The following is a 9,076-nucleotide window of genomic DNA, read 5'->3' as shown; positions in this document are numbered from 1 at the left end:
AGTTAGGTCTGACCGTCCATGGGCGGTCCCGTTCAGTACACACGAGCTCCAAGGAAAGACTGAGATATTCGTTGCTTCTGTAGTCTAGTGCGTTCACCCTGAAAGCGAAAGGACGCGGGTTCGATTCCCCTCAGGGGCAGTTCAATTTTTCTTCTCTTTCCAAAAATATATCTTCGCATCAGCCAGCTGTTGTAAACCTTTGTATTTAACCACTTGTCTGACTTACCCGTGTCTTCCGAATTTCAGGGGAAAAAATTCCCTGCTCCATTGTTGTGAGGAAAAGAAATGATCGGGCTCAGAATTGGCGATTTCTATGTCCCACATCCAATCACTATGCGGTATTTGTGAGCCAATCAGGAAGATTCTCCGCCAAAATAAGAAGAAACAAAATAGGATGCTGTGTTTCAAAATGTGGCAAATTTGCTAGGTAGTCTATTACTACTACTACTGAGCTAGAGACGTGCACCTGGTCCATATTCCTCCGCGGAACCTCTAACGAGTTAATACATGTTGGAATGTGCGTGTACGAGTAGTGAGACCTGGCGTGAAGTTTATTTGTGTGTAATGCTGCCATCTGCCACCAGTTTTTCTAACTATGAGTGAGGTGTAATGATTGAATGATTTATCGTTGTAGGCCTGTTGCTTTCTGTGGCGAGGCATTTTAATGGGGAGATAGGCTCTCATTTCCGCCTCGAAGTTGGGAACTACTAGATACTCTGAATGACTTTTATGGCAAACATTGCAGAGGCCTTCTATCTCTAGGAGTTGCTGGTCTTCCCCACTCAAGAATTGCATGGCAGTTAGATGCATCTCTAGCTGGTTTGCTCACTCACCAACACTAACCACACTTCCGCTCACTTAACTACTGTATAATTTACTGACTCACTCACACTCGGTCATTCCTCGCTCACTTACTGACTCACTAGACTCGTGTCGGTGAATTTCCCGTGTGTTATTATCTATCATTATTTTCCGGATAGAATCGCAAAAGGATATTGACATTTTTTGTGGTCACCGGCAGTAAAAAAAAATTCTTCCGTAAATGAGGGGTGACCGCTAATCAGGGGTTTGAAATGCATACTTTTATTATACCATGGGAAATTATTATTTGGCGTAAAATAGGGGGTGACCACATCTGAGGAGTGTGCGCGAAGAGGGGGTTTTACTGTAATAAATAACCAATTTATCACATTTACCGTAACATATACAACTCGAAAATTCTTTCAAATCATAGAGTGCCAAAAAAATCGAATAATCTGCTCCATATTCAAACAATTTTTTTCAATTTTTTTCCACAAACGATGTAAATTATTATTTATCGTTCTTTTCTGGATGGAATTGCAAAAGGGTATTGATGTTGTTAATACAAAGGCAGACTCATTTCCTTTCATCTTGCAACATGGAACTTGTTCCCGAATTTATGTGATTCAGTTTCCATTCGAATGTAAATTACGCAGGTTTATTTTCCTATTTTATTCTCATAAAAAACATAGGGAATGAGATTAATGAAATTAGCTTCATAAATATCCTGCTTCTAGATGGAAAAAAAATAACGTAAATACACTAAAAACTCGTAGTTTCTTGAGAGTTGTTCGAAGATAGCAAATTGCATTTTAGTTACTTTGTGTATTTATCCGAGTCTGGCTTTTGCTGTTATTATCATTGTTTTTTACTGCATCGAAAATTATTATAAGTTTTTAGGAACTTTGCCAAATGCAACATTTAAAGAATGTTCTGGATAAGAAACATGGAAAGATAATGGATGGAACAGCAAATATGAGGTGATACACGAGTTAAATGGATTGGAAGTACATAGTTGCAATGTTTTGAGTCTTTTCCAAACTAGAATTCTTTTGGAAAAATAAACAATTTCAATAAATTCTCTCATAACTTATACCTATTCACTAAGCTTAGCTGTTTTGGTCACTTTTTTCCATCACGTTCACAACAAATGTCTGTTTTAAGAATGCGTTTTACTGAGATCACGCTGAACACACTTGTATGTCCTCAATTTTTTTTAATCGTTCACAGCGATTCTAATGAACAACTTAAATGATAAATGAGTTGAAATTTGTCAATATCAGAATCAACGCGCTGAAAAATATCGTCTCCACCAGCCTTTCTTCTCTATGAATATATTGCACTCGGGATTTCCCAGTTATACAAGGAAGTCCAAAAGAAAAGCTATCAAAGATAAAGACAAATTACTTCCTTCATTTGAAAGAAAAGGTTTTGAAGGTTTTTTTTTCACTTACTGCGACATTTCTACATGCTCACTTTCAGTGATGCGGAGGACGTGAAGCTTGTATAGCATTTCTTCCCATACTGTTTGTAGCCTGGGTGTTACAAAGAATGGAAGTGAGGATAGAAGTAAAATAGATGGAATTATAAAAGAAACTTTTAAACCTTCTTTTTTAAATGCTTTAAGACGTTTGCTTCTAGCTTCAACAGCTTTTTTTCAAATACTTTTTTTCTGGAGCATGTCGGGACTTCTTTCCCGGAATTTTATGCAAGTACAGCTATATATATAAAAAACCATGTACAGGCATGTTGTACCTCGCACACAGAATTTCGATACGACAAATAACATGCTACCGTATTCAATATAGAAAATTAATTTCTCAGCTGCGAAAACACTCTGTGTACACAGAAGAATTCTCAGTAATTCTTAGACTCTAAAACGTCCATATTTTGTTGACTTATTCACCATGGAAAAATGGTGTTTCTTAGTTGCTTTTGCCCACAACCAATAAACATATAAAAATGAAATTTTATCAGCGAAAATATGCCTTCTAGAAAATATTGATAATAACTATTTAGCAGAGTTCGCCAATACGCCATCTAGATGAGTTATTCAAGCATTAAAATTCGATTTTACTCCTTATGTAATTGGAAAGTGAAAATCATTCCCCAAATTTTAGGTTTTTTTTTCCAATAGAGTTATATGTTTCTCTGGTTTTCTTTAAAAAATTTCCCTCTTTTTAGCAAAACTACCACTTAAATTTTTATAAAGGAGTAAAATTACTCTTAAAAATTAATTTGTCAGATAAAGCTGCAGTACAGTATTATATAAAATGTTAGAAACATCATTGAACTGAAGATCCTGCTGCCCCCTTTCATATAAAAACACAACTGTTATAATTCTTCGATTAAAATTGGTGACAGTCTTTTAACTGACACGCCTCAGAAGAAAATATGATTTTATATTACTAAATATTTCATAAGCAATAATATTAGTTTAGTTATCAAGTTTGTTTCAAAATTTTAACAGTTGTTGTTTGTGTGCTTTAAAATAAAGTTAGTAAAGCAAAAAATGTCGTCCTCCTTGTCTCTATTGTACTCTAATCGAAAGTAAAAACCCCAATAGGCCTGTTCCTGGTCTATACTTTTTTCGATTACGATTTCGAAAAGGCAAGGGGGGGGGCTACATTTTGCTTCACTAATGTTATTTTAAAACAAACAAGGACTGTTAAAATTTCGAAGCAAACTTGGTAACTACACTAATGTTATTGCTCATAAAATATTTAATAATATAAAATCATATTTTTTTTGTGCGGCACGTCAATTAAAGGCCAGTCGCCAATTTTATTCGAAGAATTACAACAGTTGAGTTTTTATATGATAGGTGGCAGCAGGATCTCCAGTTCAATTGTGTTTCTTATATGAGAACACTTTACTGTGTGTACATTCAGTATTTTCCGATAAAATAATTCTGAAGACTACTTTCGCTCTTCAAAATTTAAAGATAGTTTCATAAGAAGAGAGGCATTTAAAAAAACGAGAAATAGCTGTATTATAAGAAAAGCCTAGAATTTCAAGGAGAATTTTCACTCTTCAATGAAATTTTGAACTTAGATCCGTGAATCACACATCTAGATGCGCGTTGGAGATCACTGGGCCACACATACACTTAGAACACATATTCCGGCGTGTACCGATTCATTAGAAATGCTACAGAGGAATGTGTAGGAGGTGCTTGTACGGTTAAGTAGTAGTAGTAGTAGTAAGAGATAAAAGAGATGAGAATAAAAAAATGTATTCGAAAAACATTTATTAATGTTCGAAATCGCTGCTAGTAAACAGAATGCTATAAACACGTTCATCTTAAGTCTGATTATCGATTATTGAAATCACAACCAAAACTGATCATCCTAATCCTTAATTCGGTTACTTTCTCGAAGAATACGTTCTATTCCTAGATTCTTGGGTTCAATACGAAAAGAAATGGCATTTAACAATTTTGTCTGATCAGCAAGAATGCAGCGAAAACCACTTAGAAGGTATATCTCGAGAAATACTACCCTTAATTTTAGCAATATTTCTCATATTAATTCAGTTTTTGGCAGAATATGAATTGATAGGTGCCTTTGTGCCATTGAAAAGTAACACTGAAAATCAATTTCATTTCTAACCACATCGGATGACTCTATTTTCGAAGCCGAGATGCAATAAAGCAATAAAAAAACGTCATTTATAGTATGCATATATTTCAAAGAAATTGATTTCTAAAACCCCGAAGATTAATAACAATAATAATGTAACATGGAAATCTAATTTTGAAAATAACTGAAGATAGATAGAATTTCGATAGAATAGATAGATTTTGAAAATAACTGAAGAAGAAAATTCTAACTCGTGCAAAATTAGGGATTAAATATGAATATTAAATGAAGTGAATATCCAGATAAAAACTATCTCTCAATTTTTTCTAATTCATTTTTAATTAAAATCTCCGAATGAAAATGCATTCCCTTAAAAATATTCAGTGTTCACTTGGAAGAGTTCAGACATTTTTTCAAATTTTCTAGAAAATACTGAACGAATCATTCTGTAATTTCGGTCATACGTAACCATAACGCGTGAACCCGTTATGTTTATATGACGCTAATGTTACTTAATATATAGTAAACATAACGCTATGTTGAATTAGCTATGTTAATGGCTAATTTAAGATAGCAAATATGTTAGTGGCTATGTTTATTAGTTAGTAATTAACTAATTCTTCAAATTGTTAACGGCTAAATTTATCACTTTTTTTGAATAAAAATTTGTACCGTCAACCAGGTCAACTTTTCCAGTTTTTCAAAAAGATGAAGTTTTGCACTCTGCCAAATTCCTGAACCAACCATTAGATGCGTCAATGTTTTCATGACAGAGAAGACATTGAAAAATATAGACTTTTTCGCACGTTTTCAGCCTCACTAGTTGTTTACAGGTTGTTTATCAGTATTTTTGTTTTCGATTTATGATAGGAGTTTTTTGGTAGCCTACATAAGTTCATTTGCCCTGCCCATTCATTCAGAGGTAAGTAAAAAATACTTGTTTTGCTTGACACAGATCTTCTTTCAGAATCACTTTTACATGTAAATTTTATGTTGCATTTAGGTTCAATAATATTATTTGGCAATGTTGCACCAGAAAGTTTAGTGAAAATAGGGCAACTTTGTTAACCTAGAATTTTGTCTTTTTCTCAGATTCTTGCATACTTTTTCAAATCATGCACTTTTCGTGTTTGTTTTAGAGACAAGATGAATTTGTACCAAATTAGATGTAATTTTTTAAAATTTTTTTGTGTACCTTTCTTCACAATAAAGAGTTAATACTAATGTTTAAAGTGTTTTCATAATTTAAAAAATCTTTTTTCTGTGGTTTTTTGGATGATTTCCACTGGTTTCGACACAGATGCAGAGTTGCCACGTTTCCAGGGTAACTGGATTTTAATGGTTTAACAGTTTTATAATGAAAGAAGATGAAAGAAGAAAAAAAGTGACGAATTGTCTCGGTTGATGGTAACTTTTTGTTAATATTTATAAAGCTTTATAAACCAACGATATGGCAACCCTAACGATCCAAGGCATCGAAATATTAATGTCTTAATGCCGAGGTCTTCAACCCGTGGGCCTGGGCTTTTTGCCGTGGCCCGCCGTCCATTTTCAGAAAAAAGCTACTTTACATAGTAAAACTAATGAATTCCAAAAAAAAATCGCTAAATAGCTCCGGCCAATGAAATTTGTACTGCTGTATCCAGAACTGTATGAGATACTTTCCAGATTCAATAGTGATGCTGTGCATTTGATACATTAAAAGAGTCGTCGCTTAACGAATTCGGAGGGATCCTGAGAAACAACAGTTTTGAGACCTGTGATTTCATATAGGCTACATAGTATTTCGAGAGGCCAAATTCGGCATCCAAAAGGTATGCATCATTACAGAATTAGCAGAAATGATGAAATTAATGAAATAAATTATTTCAGAATTTCTGAAAAAATAACTTCATAATTTATATAAATTTATAATTAATGAAAACTAGTTGCAGAACTACTGCTAAACCATAGATGCGTACAAACCATACAAGTTCTAACGAATAATAATAATAATATGTACGTGTTGTGAACCTAACGTGAAGTTTGTTTCTACGTAATGCTTGTTATGTGTTATGCTGCCATCTGCAATCAATTTTTCTAACTATGAGTGAAGTGTAATGATTTTATAAAATTGTACCGTTGTCGTCCTGTTGAATTCTGTGGCGAGAATTACTGAAGGAAATAATTGCAGAACTACTGATAAAAATAGTTTCCTGTTTATTGAGAATAATTTCAGAATCGCCAGGAGAAATTTTCGAACTGTCGAGAGTAATTTTAGAGTCGTTAAAAGCAACAATTCATCAAAAAATATTAAGAATTTTCGAAAGAAACAATTTCATAATTAATGAAAATTTAAAATTAATGAAAGAATAATTTCCAAATTATCGGGACAAATTTCAGATTTGATGAAGCAAATAACTCATTAAAAATAACAAATTAGTTAATTAATGAAAGGAAGTTATTTGAAAATAAATTAAAATTTAATGAAAGAAATAAATTCAAAATAAATAAAAGTGTTCACAAAATGAATTTGGGAAACCCTGTTTAATAACCGAGAATAAACCACGGTATGACCTCTGTCATAGAATGTACGCTGTAGCGTTGACACGACATTTTTTACCAAGCTCAACATCAATATTTCAACAATAGACCATGACATCCCTCCAGAACAGAACAGAATTTAATTTATTTCGTCGTTTCCGAACTCAATGAAGTTGTCTGAAGACTTACAAATAGCCTTTCTGAGGCGTTGTGAAGGAGAAAGACAAGTTTGTACATGTATGTGTAAAGCATGAGTGTGCGTTTGTGAAGAATAAACATGAATCAAGTCCAACGTCATGTTCAAAGTGCAAATGTAGTATGCGCATGCGCTCCAAAAGATCACAATTAGGGGAGAAATTAATGTATTCAATGTTTCAAAAATCGTTGGTAGACAAAAACCATACAACACATATAAGATATAGAGATAACACATACGGATACTAAAAACTACTTGTACAGTAATCAGTATTATCGGGCTCCGTCATGTTAGAACCACGAATATGCAATATGCAAGTTATTTTCCAAAAACATTATGGGTTGTGTGTTTCGATAGGGCAATGATTGGCCCATATCAATCAATGGCCCATGTAATTGCCGACATTCGCGTTTCAGGCTCAACTTAGACAGCAAAAAGCATGGTATCCAAACATCGCTAGGTCACTGGAATTTTTTTTACAGGAAAAAAAACAGCCGATAGGTAGCGCTGACGTACGCGAGTCAAAGAAAAGATACGCAAATAAAGAAACAGAATGCCTCCAAATAGTTTATTATAACAGTATGTGATCCACATCACCACCACCACAGGCTAGTCAGAAATCCATCAACGGCAGAGTGCACCAGGTCCACATACACGGTTTACATCGGTGAACTAGTTGTGGATTAGGAGCGCGCAAGTTCATATTACCGTCTCATTTGCATATTTCCACCAAAGTCGCTCGTACCAGATCCACCTATCGGCTGTTTTTTTAGTTTTTTTTTCCTGTCTTAAAAAAACATTCCCTGGACCTAGCGACGCTAACCCTGCAAACTGTTTTTTATTTCGGTTATATTTTTCCGGTTTTCATTCATTTTTTAAAGTTTCTACGGACTTTTTGCCCACCCTGTAAATATACGTTTCATTCTCGCGGAAATGCACAGAAGTATTGTAAAAAGTTATTGTAATTGTTGCTTTTTTAAGTTGCAAGTCATTTGCAGCTTTTTCTGATACAGGGTTGACCGAAAACATTTTTTTTTATTTAATTTTTTGTCGGTCCCCTAAATGCACTCGTATATGCTTGACAACAACATAATTAGAGCTGAGCAACATGGTTTTAGACCTGAGCATTCATTTGTCACTCAGCTATTAAGAGTCACTGAATTTATAACTCATGCCTTCAACTATTTTGATTTTGTTGCGGCGGCCTTCTCGGACATATCAAAGGCATTCGACAAGTGTGATTATGCAACCCTGCTTGAAAAATTAATTGACATGAACTTTCCACCTCACATGATTATTTTCTTTTGCAGATACTTACTCGGAAGAACTTTTCAGGTTAAAATAAATGACTCTTTTTCATCAACGAAATCTATAAGAGCATCTGTGCCACAGGGAAGCGTGTTGGGGGCCCCAGCTGTTCTTGATATATATTAATAATATTCCGGGACCTCAAAATCGAATAATATCCCTTTTCGCTGACGATTGTGCTGTACTTTGCAGTAGTAGAGATGGGAAGCGGGGTGTGTTTGGTTTTCAAAGTAGTAGAGATGCTAATCAAGACTTTAATAATCTACAAGACACAATAGATGAAATCGGGGATTGGTGTGAAGAATCAGCTATTCAGCTAAATTTTGAAAAGTGTAAATTCATATGGTTTATAAGGAGACGTAAATTGCCAGATAGACGTCTACATATCGGTAATCAAATTTTAAGGCCAGAAAGACAAATCAAATACCTTGGTTGCATATTGATCAAAAACTTATCATTCACTAATCACATTGATCATGTCGGGAACAAAACTAACAGAGTTTTGGGAATGTTAAACCGAATTACTTTCCCCCAGGCTAAACTCACGTTAAAAAATAAAGTAATCCTCTACAAATCAATTTTACGGCCAACAATGCTATATGTGTCCCCAGCGTGGGCCCAGGCTTGCGAAACAAACATAAAAAAACTACAAGTTACTCAAAACAAG

Source organism: Pholcus phalangioides, unplaced genomic scaffold (assembly GCF_987345545.1).
Source record: "Pholcus phalangioides strain wild (caught in Gottingen) unplaced genomic scaffold, Ppha-v1.0 ptg000016l_1, whole genome shotgun sequence".
Lineage (NCBI taxonomy): Eukaryota > Metazoa > Arthropoda > Arachnida > Araneae > Pholcidae > Pholcus > Pholcus phalangioides.
This window is presented reverse-complemented; position numbering follows the sequence as displayed.